Consider the following 17,076-nt stretch of genomic DNA (forward strand, 5'->3'; position numbering starts at 1 on the left):
ACTGGCGTAAAGATTTGAAAGATTTGTTGGTAATGTTACACATTGACATGCACGGCCATTTGTATACTGGCCGTTCTAGTTCAGTCGTATGGAGAGGTAATTCTGAGTTTCGGGGGATATTTTTGTAAACAGTGTTTCTTGTTCCATTATGGTATTATAACATTTTTCATAACCTCGTCCACTGCTATGGATGGCAATTGTGTTTGTTTGGTTTTGTTTGTATGCTTCTTCATTAAAATATGGTTCTGTGGTCGTGGTGTGACTCCATTCACCTCCACAGATATTTAAGAAGTTATTTTTGTTGACATTACGTTTATTAAGACTTTTTTTTGTAGTTTAGTACTAAGATTTGTTAGTGGTTTCATCCTGTTTAAAAATAAAATAAATAAATTCCTTTTGAGAAGGATTGCACTATCTACGAGAGCTTCTAGGATTAATTTTCTACGGTAGGTTTTAAGGGTTGTGCATGATTTCGCTCCCTTTTTTATAAGATTCTGAAGCACTCTGTGGGGGAACATTTTTGCTAAAATACTTTTTTTGGCATGGTTACTTGCCACTACATCAAGATTTATAGGAACAGTGTTAGCAGTAGTGGTAGCTGAATTCTTGTTAATCACTTTCTGTTTCATTTACATTTTGATAAAGGAGGCAAAGTTTCTGTACTAGAAGCTTATTTTGTTTTGCTAAATGACTGCATTAGCTGTTTTGTTTGAACGTTTTGTACAAACTCTGGTAGAGATGGATGCTTATTTTGGACACTTTTATTTTCATTTGCTCTATTTCTGCATTCCTTTCTACGGACTTGCTTTTTGGTAGGCATTCTTTGGGGTCTGTTGAAAAAAAGAAGGTATGGGTTCGTCTGTTTTGCAAAGTATGTGTGCTGGGTGCATGCGTGTATGAGTTTGATGGGAAAGATGTATGTGGTGGTGTGTGAATGTGCATTGGGCAGTTACAATGAGTTGGGAAGGCTATTCTTCTGTTTGTATGTTACTACACTACGGTTCAAATGAGAGAAGAAAGTGAGCTAGTGGCGAGGAAGCATTAATAGTAAACGTGATGGTATAAAATTAAAACAGTTCTTTGTTTTGTAGTACTATCATTCTAATGGCTGAGTATTTTATTTGTGTTTAAAAAAAAAACGGGGATTTGTGTGCCATTCTGCCTGCTATTCTCTGTTCTATAAATGGGGGTTTGTGGGCAGAATGGTTCAGAAACCTATGTTTTTTTTTGGTGCACAAATTACATGAATGAACCACACAGTGTCTTTGAGGAACAGTAAGAATATAAAGGTAGTGTTGTACTTATTTTTTTTTGTGTGGAATGAGCAGGTATCTTCGGATATGTTGTTTGTAGTTTAGATGCTGCTCATTTTCAGGAGAGTGGTCTTCACTGCAATTGTAAAAGGAAGAAGTTAGTGCTTGTGTGTGTTTACAGCACTGATGTTAATGTACATGTTGATTTTTATGTTTTTGTGGTAGTATTATTGTTTGATATCTGAACATAGTGTATGCATGCATTTCATTTCACTATGTGCAGCCTTTATATGTTGTTTACAGTATGTTAGTTCAACATGCTTTGCAAATGAGTAGAATTTTAAGTTCATGAAATTCACTTGTTTTTTTACAGCTGTGTTGTAGATAGCAGAGAGGTTTGGAAGTGATAGTTCATTATAGTAGATGGGAAAAATTTGAATAATTTCATATTATAACTAGAAATGCGAACAATCGGGAGCACCTGAGAGGGAGATTTCACCACAGCAATCGGGAACATTTATTTTTCTCATACGATTGCATTGGGATTAGCATTAATTTAGCATTAATTTAGGTGGGAGACAGTAAAAAATTGTGACATTTTTCAATGAAAAATCGAGTCTCGCACGTAAATCGGGAGGGTTGGCATGTATGTATAGGTTATGCGGGAGACAGTAAAAAAATAGTGAGATTTTTCAATGAAAAATTGGGAGTCTCGCGCTCAAATCTGGAGCATTGGCATGTATGTATTGGCTATGCAGATTTAGTGGCATTACTTTGTTTATATGAAATCTTAAAAGTTGTACATGTACTCTGAATAAAATATGCATACCTGTACCTTATAATCATGCATGTGGATATGCATGGCGCTGTGAGTAGAAATCTTCGAGACTTGTACAGTAGTTTTTGTAGTAGGTGCTTTCCAATGATATGAGACTTGTATTCAGAGTGATCAAAGGTACATTTGAAGTGCGGTACTCTGATGATGGAGTTAGGTGTAGAGGTCTTGGATGGTTGTGTGACTGCTTAACTGTATCCAATGAGGGAATAGAAACGAGAGTGATGTGGAAAGGGTAGAAGGGCTGGCTAAGAGTTACGTGCCGCGTGGACACAGCGGCTGTACGAGGGTAGGGTGTGCCACATATGGGGTTTTCCAGCAAATCCAGCATGGAAATGGGACTGTAGGGATCAGCCAATCAGATGTTGACATTGTTGATTTGTGTGCTCAGAGATATGTTTGTCCATGGTTTACAGCAGTATTCTCAATGCAGGCATGTGGCAAACAATTTCGATGTTAGAGGAGTGGAGGTGGTGTGGAGCGCTGTGCATGACTGCAATGTAGAGGCAATTCTCGAAGTTTGTAGAGATATGCGTAGGATGAACAGTGCCCATATGGTAGTTTTGCACTATGGTGCTTTCCATTTGGGCTACGTGAGTTCTGCAACTTTGTTGGCAGATTTGGAACAGTTGGTTCAAGCAGTAATCAACCTCCCTCCAAATGCAAAAGTAATTTTTTTCTGGATTACTACCTAGAGCAATATGGGACAACAGTTCTGTTTTTTTTGTCCTCAGCAAAACATTGCTAGGTGTGCAATCAATCGAGGCATGCGTGCTTTCATGCTAAGAGCTGGTATGTTTTTCTGTAACAACGATAATATTGTTTCGAGTAATGCTGCTTATTTTGAAGCATATTTATCTTTTTTGGGACATGCCATGTTCTTTTGGAATGTAAGGGTTGCGTTGGAACAGGTTATGTGAAGATTTTAGTTGTAAAATAATAAGAAAAAAACCCCAAAAAAATACAAAATAACAGGTGTCTGTCAGGCTCTTTTCAGAACCCACTTTAAAGGGGGAATGGGGAACACTATTTAAATGTACATTCACCACGCTCAGATCTTCTACATGTCCGCGGACATGGCGGTAGTCTGCTGACAGCGTGTATTACATACGGGCATTCTGTGTGGAGAGGCATGCAAATGAGAATGAACAGAGCTAGGGATTGCAAAGTCAGTAAAGTTTAGTGGGTGTATTGTGTAAGGAGAGATTTAGTGAGGACGTGTTTTTCCTGAAAGAAGAACAGATAGCTATGGCTGTGTGTTTTCAAAAACAGATTATCTGGATTTTGGGAGACTCATGGATACATTGGTTGGAGGTGCAACGTTGTGGTGTATCTGCAGATCTTGGATTCCCTCATGTGGAAGTGTACTGGCATGGAGTGCGTGGAATGAAGTGGCTGGGCTTGGTACCGCTCTGTGCTACTTTACAGACAGAGCATCATCCTGACATAATTATAATTCATTGTGGAGGGAACAGTTGAGGACATGTATCTGGAATTTCTTTGCAATTTGTAATGAAAGAAGGTCTTGAGAAGGTCATGGACATGTTCCCAAATTCCCAAGTAATTTTTTCTCGTATTGCGCAAAGACAAATGTGGCTGCGTTCTTCATTTGGTCCACAAATGGAGAAAGCGAGGCGCAATGTCAATAAGGCTGTTTGTGCCTTTCTAAGAGATGTTGGCATGTCCTATTTTCACAATGAAAATATTATGTTTCGTAGCACATTCATTTTTCGCAGATATGGAGTCCATCTTACATATGCTGGCAATCAGATTTTTCTTAGAAATGTACAAAATGCATTAAGAACTTTTTGGGAATTATAGTCATCCATTTTGCATTAGATGGTGACGAATCCGAGTTTTTCAAACACACAAAACACCACCAAAAGGCTCTTTTCAGAGCCACCACTTACTCCCAGAGAAAAGTGCATTGGTTTTGCTAGGGCAGCACCCCAACATTTTATCTGTCCTAAGACTGTCTACGGGCTTTTAAAAAATGTGCAAGGGCCTGCACTGTTTATTTGATAGTTTTATTTGTAAACTGAGAAAGGCGGCTCTGAAAAGAGACTTTTTTGGGGGGGATTTTTGTTGTTTTATATTTTTGGGGCTTTTTTACACACGACACACTAGGAGAGGAGGGGAAAGGAGGGTAAGGAAGGGACACCAACCACGGGGATAAGAAAGGGCATGTGGAGAGAGGAATATGTAGGGTGGGCCTTATTTAGGTAGGTAGCAGGTCTTCTGGTGGTCCGTGACCGTAATCCCGAAAGCACTTCGAAGACTCTCCCCTGCAGAGTACTGCATCACAGTACATACACAATATTGTGACCTTCGAAAGGTAAGGGTCAACAGCATTGCGAATGGGCTGTGAAGCAGTTGGAGGGATGCGCTCACCCACAGGTGTGTCTCTTGTGGTGAGAGGAGTGTAAACGGAGGATGCTGTGGAGGAACTCCACCTACTACGTTCATCACAAGGTACAACCTTGCGAATGTCCGCACCGTGGAACGAAGTTAGGTGTTGCTTCATGGATGTCGTACCAAAGCTGTATGCGCTACGTCTCCCACGACTCAGCACTAATTTGCACTGGTTACAGGTGACCTTGTCTGCACGTGCTTTTGGTACGTTACCATAAATGGTAAACAACCGCCACACCCAAGACTCCCGGCGAGTGCTGGTAGTAGGGTGTTCCTCCACCTCATTCTCTTCATCCTCTTCATCCTCGTTCTCTACATCCTCATGCATGTTCTGCTCTGCAGGTCCTTGGGGAGGTGGTGGTGTTGGAGGGTTTGGGGGTGGTGCTGAAGCTGATCTAGCAACAGCAGCCATGGATGCCATTAGGGTTGATGAGGTAATCTCAGCTAGAGCACTAAAGGCAGCAAAAGTCAATCTGCAATAGCCAGAATTACAATGAAGATCAGCTCTGGGGTGTGGCTTTTTATAGGGGTGGAGGGGTGCGCCTCGAGAACATATCGAACACTCAAAAGCGTTCAAAAAGTTACAAAAAATATGTGGAAAGCCAGGGCCATTGTCTGGGACATGTGAAATGGTGATTATTTACTGTAAAATCATTTGGATTGTCTAAATAAGTTCTTTTAAAATGTTGGGCATCCGGATAGAGTCCACAAATTAGGACACACGCTCAGCGTGGGTGCGGTCACATGATGATGTCGGGAACTCGTCCGCGAATGGAACGGGTGTCCGCAGGACAGCAAATGCGCAGGAGCGGTGGTGCGCATGTGCGCGGGTGTTCTATGGGCAGTGTTTGGGTCCAGAAACTAATTAAAAGTGCGACACAAGTGAGATGGACAGTTACGGACAGGCGCAATGTTCTCAGGATTTATGGGTATGGTGCGCATGTGCATAGATGTTCTGCAGACTGTACTGCCAGCTATAATGTCCTTAGGACACCTCCATTTTGTTTCACTATGGACATCCCGGACACCGCGCCTGTTCTACGGACAGTTCCGTCTTGGTTGCGAACGGTACGCACAGGTATAGTGTCCTAAGGACACCTCCATTTTGTTCATTTACGGACAACCCGGACACCTGGTGTGTTCTAAGAATAGTTTAATCTTGGTTGTGAACGGTGCAGAGAGGTAAAGTGTCCTTAGGACACTTCCATTTTGTTGATTTACGGACATCTTGGACAGCTGGTGTGTTCTAAGAAAAGTTCCATCTTGGTTGCGAATGGTACGGAGAGGTGTAGTGTCCTTAGTACATCCAAATTTTGTTAATTACGGACAGGCACGCTGTCCGCTGACATTTTAACTGCCTTAAAAAAAAAAATAAGATACAAAGAATTTCATTACAAGAAACATAACATTTTTTTTATTTATATACACAAATTATGAAAGAGAGGGGGAAGCAGAAACTGATACAAAAATAGGGGAATTAGGGGTTTGGAAAGGATGGATGGGAGGGGATGAAGGGATAGAAATCTCATCAAAACATTTATTTTGTTGTTCAAGGTTTGGGGATAGTTCACTGGGACATGGAGAGGGAGCACAGGTACAGGTGGGACAATGGTACTTAATTTTTTCTTTGATTTGGTCCTTCACTAACTGTTTCTAACTATTTAAATTTTCCTTAGGAATGTCTACTTTCTGTTCAATGCGTTTGAGTGTCTTTTCCGTTGTGTCTTTTGGAGTCACATTTTCAATCTTTGTATGGTCTGTAAAAAATAAACATATATATGTTAAGTACACATTAGGTCCAGCCAGTCCAAAGTACTGCACATTTCTGTGTGAAAAACAAAAATATATTAATTATACTGTACCTCACACAAAAAGTAAAGCAATGTTTACAAAAAATGAAGTTTACTTACTAGTTTCTGGTAAGTTGTATTCGTTGTGTTGTGTAGGTCTATTGTTGCTTTTAGCTCTGCAGGTTCTGTGAGGTAATTATGTTGGAGGTATATCTTTTTTGTTATGGTATAATCCATTTTATTACATATCGTATTTCAATGTCTGGTTGATGTGTTAAATATGTAGGTTCCTCTGCTTATTTATAAATATATATAATGTGTCTATGTGCTGCTTTTTCAACTTGCGTAGTGTTTATATGGTATGGTAGAACAATTTCAGATACCCCCTGCATGTGTGGGTGGTGTTGATGTCGTCTGTGACCATCCGCGGACATCAATATAATTAGTGGCGTGTGTTCGGTATGTTCTAAGTTAATTGTATATAACGTAAGGGACCCCTAGTACACATCTATCAAATGTACACTATGAAAATGTATATTCAGTAAAAAAACTTTGTTAAAGAGATGTTATGGTTAATTTGTGCTACTAAAAACCTATGAAATTCAGTAAAAAATGTTGTTAAAGGGACGTCATGGTTAAGTTGTGCTACTAAAAACGTATGAAATTCAGTAAAAAAACTTTGTTAAAGGAACGTTATGGTTCCAAGTAAAACTGAAAAACCCTTGAAATTCTCCAGTTATGGTAAGCTAAGCATCCATAACTCGTGCCACCACTGTGCACTGCTAAGACTAACATCAAAGGACACCCAGGACATCAAAGATGACATCACAAATGTCATTGATGACAGAGGGTACCAAATAGTTTGCTCGAGGAGCCCAAGAGGGCTATAGGTCTAAAGTTTTTGGCATCCCTCTTATCTCCCTGCTTAAAGATAGGAATGATGAGAGATTCTCTCCGCATATGTGGGACAGTGATTGTTGAGTTGACATGGTTGAATAAGTCCCATAAGGGGTGGACCCAGACCTCTGACTTGCTTTCATTGAATGTGGGCGGGATGTTGTCAGGGCCAGGACCCCTCGACGGTTTCGCTTTACCGATTTCCCATTGCAAGTCATTAATCGCCGAGCCGAGATCACACTGTTCCAACCCCGTTTTAGCTAGACTCAGTTGGCCTTCATCACTTTTGGCAAGTAGTATTTTTGGTGATGTAATTCATACAGTCTTGTGTTGTGATGTCACGCTCAATTAAATCCTGCAACCCTTTTGTGACACCCCCCCCCCATCATTCCCCAGAATTTAACACTACCTTTATAGATAAGGGTCTTAACAACCTCTTGATTTGTCCTTCCAACCCCAGATTTTGAAGAGTATATGTATATTTTAATAGGATCTGCCTTTTGGCATCTTGGAACTCTGGGCCACTAGTTGTGTTTGTGAGAGAGGTTTGAATTGCAGTCCTCCCTAACCCTGATGTCATAGGGATGAGTATGTACTTTAGTTCCCTTCTTTTGGCCCCTAGTAGAGAGAAGTTTCATACAATCCATTAACCTTTGGTTATATTTGTTAGCATTTATCCTGTCCCCCTTCATTCCCATCTTTGACAGCTCTTTTGCCCATATGGTCATAAAAGTTCTAAATGCGTTTGCGTTCCATTTTACCGCCAATCGCCCCTCTTACTGGTGTAATGAATGCTGCACCATATTCCAGATGGTATGTGGAATTAAGCAAGCAGAAGGCAAACATTATAGGGAAATGATTGCTGCCCAAGGCGTCCCCCCTCACCAGGGGTTTGCATAAACAGCCCAAATAAGTAGATACACAAAAGTAATCAATTCAAGACTTCTTAGGCCCCCTGCCCCATGTGTAGAACGCAATTAGATCTTGTTTCCTTGGAAAACAAGCTTGAAGATCCCAAGCTACAAGATATCGATCCCATGCAGCCATGCAGCCACTAGCTGCACAGATTTGGACCATCCTTTAAGTTGTGTTTGGACACAGATTGCGTGTAAATCCCCTGCCACAATAGGATACTCATTTTTACTCCTCACCAACCATTCTGTGAACAGGAGATCTAGTTCCAAATGTAATTCAGGAAGTTTGCTGTTTGTCTGATTCCAGTATACATTTACAATCATTACATGCTCTTTCAAATGTGGAAGGTAAAGGTTAATATCCATCAGGTCTTTTGCCCTAACTTGTATCTCCAAGTGAGTGCAGTCACAGTATAAATCAATGGAAACAGCAAGGCCACCTGTAGGGCATCCTTCAGGCCCTCTAGATGCTGGCTTACAGTAAGTTTGGTATACTTCAAGCTCAAAGGTATTTGTAGCCATAGTTTCTTGTTGAAGAATCACACTTGCCATTTTTAGATCCATTCCTGAGTGCCCAACTAATTTGTGGAAGCCACACATATTACACGACATTACTTTCAGGGGGCCTCCCTCAAAGACTCGTCTGCTTAGTCTTGGTTTTCTTGAACATTTCAAGTGCGGCTTCAAGACAAGACCGGTCTTCTAAGTCCGTTCTTGTCTTTACTGAACTCCCAGAGTCATTTGATGTTTCTGTATCCAGAACTAATGGGACAGGGAACAGATAAACCCCGGCATCCTCTTGCCCCAGTTGTCCCCTAGTTGTCCCAGCTGATAGCCAAGGGACTTAAGAGCATGTTGATTGTTCCATACAGTTTGAGTAATCAGATTGCAAGCAAAGTAACAAGCTCACCGCTCTGCACCTTTCTTTTTAAAGGCTACCCTTCGGATATCATCTGATCTTAGGGCCTGTTGTTGAGGAATAGCCTGGAATCTTTTGATGATTTGCCCTCTGTTGATGTGGAGTCTACTTCATATTTGTGGATCAATTTGCCAGCTCATTATAGCTCCCTGGAAGTTCTCCGGTTCTGGTAGCTGTGCATTGGAACCCAGAGTCTGCTGCAGTTGTCTGGTGAAGGCAGCGACCACCGTTCCTAGGTTGGCAACAAAATAACAGCCAAACTCTTTGGCAAAGCAGGAGATCCAGACTCATTTTCAATGTTGTTATAGGTAGAGGCATTTTGGGAAGACACTGGGTTCACGTTACGTGCCTCAGGATTCTCCACAAATACTGTTATTTTAGATCGTTTTTTCTTTGTTGTGGTTCTTGAAACAACTCCTTTGTTGCCTGCGGTTCTTGCCATCGGATTTAGAAGTGAGTCGTTTACATCCATTGCCTCTCCTGAGAGTGCGTTGATGACATTTCTGGAGTTATTTCATCTGTTACCATTTGGGGCTGTAAGGTTTTTAGATTTTATTTTCTTTTGAAGTTTTCCTTTTCTCTTTTGTCTATTCTCTCTTATCCAGCCTTCTCGACCACTCTCTTGTCCTGCTGAATCGTTGATGGTGAGCAGCTCCTCCACCAGACAGGGTACTTCCAGGTGAGTTTCCTTTTGCTTGAGGCATAGTTCGACAAGTGGCCTCGGGCTGTCTGGAGATTCACTGTTTGTTCTCACAGAATCTTGTAACTCCTCCAGAACCTCCCTCGTTTCCATCCATGCCGCCTCTTGTAGTTGATTTTCGTCCCTACTGGGGACCGCTTTCTTTACCCGTTCAACAATCCCGAATTCATGCCCTCCCTTCTTGCACTGACATGGGGTGTCTTCATTAACAGCCAACAATTTGCTCAAACCTCGATCTAGAGAATTTAATTTTAGGGCATTTTCTTGCACCAACTCCTTTACATTATCGTATAACCTCAAGAGAGATTCTAGCACTAAATGAAGTGCAGAAATCAATGCTAGTTCTAGAGTTTCCATGTGTGGCATAATGTTGGAATTCATTCGCAGCGTAATATTCTTGGGGGTAAAGTAGTTGTCATTTAAAGATAGGGACTGAGCTTGTCTCATCCTTTGTACTTTCTGATGATCAATTATTGAGCTTTTTAAAGGACTCAGCTCCTGTTCATGGCCCTTGACGGACCTTCCATGGCCTGTATGGCAATGTGGCATACATTCATTACATGTTCGATGGGAGCGCTCCATGATGCCATCCATAAAATACGGAGTCTCTCAAAGGAATGGCCCAGTACATTCATATTTTCACAGTTTATAGAAGTGGGATTTTAGGGGTTGATGTTTTCCCAGTGCACTGTAAGTTGTTTCTTTATATTATGGTCAGTCACTGCATTTGCAACATGCTCAGCATAAGCTTGAAGCTTGCAAAAGTTATATGAGCTTTGCCCGTGACAGGCGTGACTTCTCCAGTTCTCCCCTTGCTCAGCCTGGGCCTCCTCCTTTGAGCCATGACCATTCCCCAGCACTTCAGAATACAGGCTGAGAGTGGTGGTTGTTTCCAGGACCGACTCACTGAAAGTTTACCCTTGGTCAGCTTTGTCCCCTTCGGACGTCATCATGATTTCACTTGTGTGTTCATTGTTAGTATGTTCTGTTTCTTTATGAGAATCCTTCCTAGTTGAGGTTGCTGTGCTTCGCTTAACCTTTCCCGTTCCTCATGTACTTGAAGCACTATGCACCCTTTTTCTGTGATTTTCCACTTGCCATTGCACACGTTAGACCTTCTTGTATGTTTACTCCGCCTGCAGGTCTGACAAGGTAGGAATTTCTGCAATTAACCTACGGCTAGATGGGCTGAAGTAAATGCATTCCCTTACTCTCTTGCAGTCGTCTGGCTCCATGATCTGGGCTCAAAGGGTAAAGAAACCACCCCGCAGTCACCTAGTTAAGTGTTTTCCATAAACAACCTGCAGTAATTTTAAGATTGGCGTCTAACACTGTGTAAATATCAGCTTCTCTAACCCCTTTTGTGAGTGTCTCAGAGCCACACTGGGGCACTCCGTGCCGTGCCGCTCCATATGTTCCCATGAGTGCCACAGAACGGACCCCACCAGTTGCATGGCTAACACCGACACACCTGTGCTGAAATTGTGCTGTCAGACTGCACACTCTCACCACACTCCCACGACTCGCTCTGCAATACGCTGGGGGTTTTAATCGAATTCCTCCTTGGGAAAATTAAAATAGGAAACAGACTGTGTGTTTCCTGCTGACAGACTGCACACTCTCGCCACACTCCGGCCATCTTTACTGTCCAGATCAAATATTTGTTGCAAGTTGTGAATAACAAATACTGCAATTCTTGTTAGGCAAGCATGCACATTTATTGGCTTTAATTAAGTGTGTCATGTTTTCTATACCAAATACTAGTTTTAGAGGAAAAAGTCATTTAATTATTGGTAAGCAGGCGTATATTCCATTCATTGTATGTCATCTATTATTAATGTAACAGCAAAGTCTGCATTGATAGCAACAACTAAAAAGGGGTGGGGCACCCTATTCCATTATTAAGTTCAGTAAAAGCAGACTTTATCTTCTTGCATCAAAGATCTGCAGTGGGCCACGAGAGGAAAAAGAGAATGACGCTTATTACAAGTTTGCAGGTATACGAGTTTGCCAGAACATAATTGCCAGAATTACCGGTGCCAGTATCACCTCTGGAAATACTGGCACCGGTAATACTGGTAATACCGGAAAAGAAAAAAATGGATTGGCCCAGAAACCTACGCCGGTAATACGGGCACAGTGGTATCACCGGTATATCACGAGATTGGATTTGCCAGTATTACCGGCAGATATTTACCAGTAATACCAGAAAAACCACAGTGGCGATAACAACACCTCAGAGCAGCTAGTAAATGGACACAGGTGAAAGAAATTAGGCCACAGGTGCACAAAATCCACCGAGGTGCACCCTATGTACACAGGCAGATACTAACCCGGTAACGCCTAAACAGAGAGACCATACTTGACCTCCTCACCCACATCCAGGAGAACATTGGGAGCAGGATCGGCATCAGGCTAGCCATACCGGTGCTGGTAAAGCTGGTGTAGGTCCTGAACTTCCTAGTCAGTGGCACATTGCAGCAGTCTGCGAGACAGCTGCACTGCATTTTGCAGCCTGCCTTCTCAAGAGTGCTGGTGCAGGTACTGGCAGCCCTCCCTCGCTATGTGGGCCAGCACATCGCCCTCCCCACTACCTCGGCACAATTCAACACAACCAAGGCTTGCTTATATGCAATTGGGGCACGCCCAGTGTGGTATGAGCATTGGACTGCATTCATGTTGAGCTGGTGCCCGACCATGCTTAAGATTAGGTCTACAGCAACCATAAACAGTTCCATTCCCTGAATGTTGAGGTCCCCTATGACGATGACCTTACCATCACTCAAGCTGCACCCGATTCGCAGGGTTCAACCGACCGACTCAATGGTCCTGTGGAACAGCCCGCTGCCGGCCTACATGTAGCATTGCAGAGGACAAAAGACTTGGATGTTGGGTGGGTACATGTACAATACCATCTACCTTGCAGCATGAGTGACAGGGAAAGGGGGGCAAGAATGTCACAAATGCATGTTCGGAAAGTACCCTGCACATGCAGGACCTACCAGCGCACTCCTCATTTGACATGCCACAACACACAGCACATGCCTGGAGATGTTGCAGTCACTGACCATGCCATTTAAAACCCAAGAGGACATCCACACGCAATGCACTATAGGTACTAGAATACAAACCCCCTGCTATAAAAGTGCATTGGCAGACATGGTCACCTAGGGCCGTCAAATCTATGTTCTGGGGCACCCCAAGAGCCAGGGGGAAAACCTGCAGATCACGTGCAGAAACAATGAAGACCAAGGCAGAGGAACAATCACTGATAACAACACAGTAATGTGATGCACAATAGCTATGACAATCCAATGACACGTCCATAACCAGAACTTTGGCGGCCCAGGCCCACACACACTTTGTGTAATCCCTGTGGCTTGGGCTAAGGCAAGGTGCAGGCCCCACAAACAACAGTGTTGTCCATGGAGTTGACGTTAGAGGAGGCACCCAAACACACCCCCATACATAGGTTGAGAGAATACCAAACAACTACTGAGGGACACTACCATGCCATCAGAACTGGCATGCACAACGTCCACAAGTAATAGCACACACCATCACGGATGCGACACAGACCATCTGCACATGAAACCCAGACACCCGTTAGGTACCATGCATGTTGGCAATGCACATGCCTCCCTAACAGTCAGATACCAAATTGCAATGTGCAATGGCCATGAGCCATGTGCAGTTGTTACCTTGTCAGACTGCTCCCCAAGTAGAGCAATACGCATGCAAGGACTGGAACAGGAAACAGCGTGACAAAATGAGACATGGGACATGCATGCAGAGACTCACCGCTGTCACAGGCAACATCACTGCTGAATATCATTACTCATACCTGTGTACCTACCCCTTGTAGGTCACTCTGGAGACCCACTGCTTCCATGGCTAATGGCCCCTCTGTGGAATCCCCAGATGCAGCAGGATGTGGCATACAACAGGGCCCATTTGAGGACCAGGGTGACCTTTGAGCAGGCGTTTGGATTCTTGATGGCACTTTTCAGATGCCTATACCGGTCTGGGGTGGGCTCATTTACAGGTCAATGGAGGTGGGGCAGATAATCCTGATCTGTATAGTGTTGTACAACATCTGCATCAGGAGCAACACATCCTTGCCCCCAGAGCTGGACATTCCTCCACCAGAGGATGATGATTATACATCGCCAGCCCTGCCAATGCATGTGTGCATGGAGGCCAGGGATGTGGGCAAAGCCTTCCGAAAATTGAATTTTTTGATTTCCCACTCCACTCTGTGCCTACCTTGCACCTTTGTAGTCATCATGCACCATCCCAGTAAACGCTTTTTTTGAAAAAAGGAATGTCCTATCAGTGCTTCAGGAGAAAAATATGCATGTATTACCAACCTGAATACACACAAGCCCTACACAACCCACTGACCTCCCCAAACATCCCCCTCTCCCCTTCCCCAAACAAGCCCATCCACTCCCAAAACATCCCAATTGCTCCCTCCCAATACACCCCACCACCAAACCCCTCCCCCCTCCCAAAACACACCCAGTGAAGCATCCAGTCAGGGCGGCCCTTCTTTGGCATGTGGCTCTTTGCAGACTCCATTGTGGACCTGATTCGCTGTCAGTGGCGCCTAGGGCTGCCATGCTGGGAGTTCTTTGTGGTGGTGATCGATGTCGGTGGGTCAGAACCCTGGCCTCTCATGTCATCCAGAGTCAATTGTATGGCGTGGCTGATGGCCTCAGCTGTGGCAGAGGCAATCACATTGCTCTCATGCAATCTCTGTGTAATGGTGAGGAGGGAGGCAGTGGCATGGTGACTAGACCTGGCACTCCTGTGGCTGGAGGCCCACATTAATTCCTGCATGAATCTTATCTCCTTGAGCTGCTGGCATTCAATTCTGGTGAGTTCCGTGTGGCGATCCTCAATTGCATGCAGTTGTGCATTAAGGGAATGGTTGCTGGGCAGTGCAATGGAGGGTGGCTATGTGCTACGGCATTAAGTAGGATGCATCATCATCCTCATCCGTGAAGTCCCTGTGACGATGACCTCGTGGCTGCTGTGCCCGTGATGGTGCGGAGGTCACAGGAGGGACAGTGGGGCCTCTGGCAGCAGCCACATGCACTGCTGATGCTGTGCCACTGCCAGTGATGAGTGGCAATGGTTACCACAATGGTGGTGGGGCTGCCGCAGCTGTAGGTGGTGAGGCTGATGGTGGCTATGATGGACCAGTAGCTCTGCGCTGCTGCCTGGGCCTGCTGGCGAATGGTGTGGCCTTTGCAGGTATGCTTGCAGCTACTGGACCTGACGATGAATGTCCAGGTGCGTTGCTGTCAGAGGACTGTGTGTCTGTTGGGGAGAGATAAGCATTCTCAGTCTACTGGGAGTCGTGCCTGCAGGATTGAATTACACTTATCCTTCATTGTGTTTGTCCTGCTAGTGTCCGGCAGCTTCTTTGGCCTGTTTGCTCCAATGTGTGCTTCTACATGTGGATGGTGGAAGTGCACACTGACTGTTGATCTGCTAAGGTGGCTTGTTGTTGTGTGTGCAGTGGGCCTATCATTCCTGTCCTGTTCTCCCTGGGCACACATGGGCTCTCATCATGTGTCCAAGTGTGGGGCTGTACATTTTGGCAACAGTGCTTGTGAATGGCAATATCTACCTGCATCCCCTGGCATGTGTGCGTGTGTGATCTGGCTATTTGCTGTGACAGACACTTGTTGGGCCTTTTCCCTTCCCCATTTGGTGTTTCTCTGCCTGGGCATGCATGTATTTGGGCTCAACATTTGCATTTACATGAGGTTTGTTGTACTTTCCGCCATCACCTTTGGTCCCAGCTCCTGCCTTTGCTGTCCCGACTCCCTCTATTTCCTCCATGTGCAGGATGGAGCTGCAACTCTCCACCCAGGGCATGGAGTTGCTACCATCACTCCTCCTGTGGCTGCAGACCCCTAATGTGTGTTGCAATGAGGTGGGGGTCCCTCAGGCGCAGGTCATGCCACCACTTATGGCAGTCCCTCTGCATGGGGAGACAGTCCCCACGGCCGTGACCCTTTTGCCACTTCCTACAAGATTGATGTCTTCCTCTTCTGGTTGGTCCTTCTGTGGCCAGCCCCAAAGATATTCGCAGCATGCTGCACCACAGTGTTGGACAATGCAGTCAGCTCTGCCTCCAAGAACTTTGGTTTCCGCAGGTGGACGTCAGGGACTCTTGCCTTTTTGCTCCCAGCCATGTTTGGCACCTCCTTTAGCAGTGGATGGCAGTTGGAAGTGGAGGATACAAAGTGGATTACATTTTAAAGATGGCCACCAGTGAGCTACCTGTTCCAGTGGTGATGCTAATTTTGGCTCTGCTAATTCCGGGGCAGTTTTAGAATTACTGGCGTGTTACCGGCAAACTCGTAATGAGCCCCATTCTGTCCCATCCAAGGACTTCATCAGGCAAAGTGGTAACAACATAGACTAGTGCTGGGATGGATATAAGCCAATCCCACTCACTAGGCCTTCTCTTTCTGGTGAGTTACAAGGGGGAGCAGCCCTCAACACCAGGGACCATATAAAGACCAGATAGCACATACAATTAAGTGAATAGCACTAGCAATGCCCCGATCAATGAGCTCCATTTTATATTAGGCCCAGATCAAACACACTGAGGGCTGCATCACTTGCTTCCCGAGTTCACACAGAGGTGCCAGGCTATCAGCACACCAGGCCAGCTCAGCACAAGCCCTGTTCCCATGGAAGTCCATTTCCCTTCTGTTCCTCTGTTCCTCCAGTGTTGTGGATATTTAGTATCACATTCAGGAATGTGCCCTGCACATAGCGTGAGACAGTACCAGGCCCTGCAATGCACCCATCCATCTCCACTAAACTGCCATCAGGGTCTCTGACCCCCACACAGCCAGGCCGCAGCCAGCCACCCTCCACTGACCCGACCTCATGGCCCTAACCTCCCCAAGGTGCCCACCACAGATCTAAAGCTTGCATGACTGTATATCGTCCCAATCTCAACACACGTCTCCTGCAACATGAGGTACCAGGAATGATAAATTAGAGACCAAACCCCTGGGGGGAGACCTTGGGGCGGGAACTGCGGTACTAATGACACCCCAAAGCTAGGGGTCATTATAACTGTATTTTACCCTCCTACCTCTCTGGCACCTCTTTCCTCTGATGCCCAGGTGCCTCCCATAATGAATGAATAGCCGTTCTTAGTTGTTAAGCATAGATTAAAAACATTCCGAACTTGGAGGTAAGTAAAAGTACTTACTGGCATGGAGCAAATAGCGTGTCCGTGTAGTCACAAGCCCGCTAATAGAGGGCTATTACGACTTTGTGGGCACAAGCTTTGCACCATGCTGGTAAGGGCATTACCGCCAT

This window comes from Ambystoma mexicanum, chromosome 1q (genome assembly GCF_040938575.1).
Source record: "Ambystoma mexicanum isolate Mex_15411 chromosome 1q, UKY_AmexF1_1, whole genome shotgun sequence".
NCBI lineage: Eukaryota > Metazoa > Chordata > Amphibia > Caudata > Ambystomatidae > Ambystoma > Ambystoma mexicanum.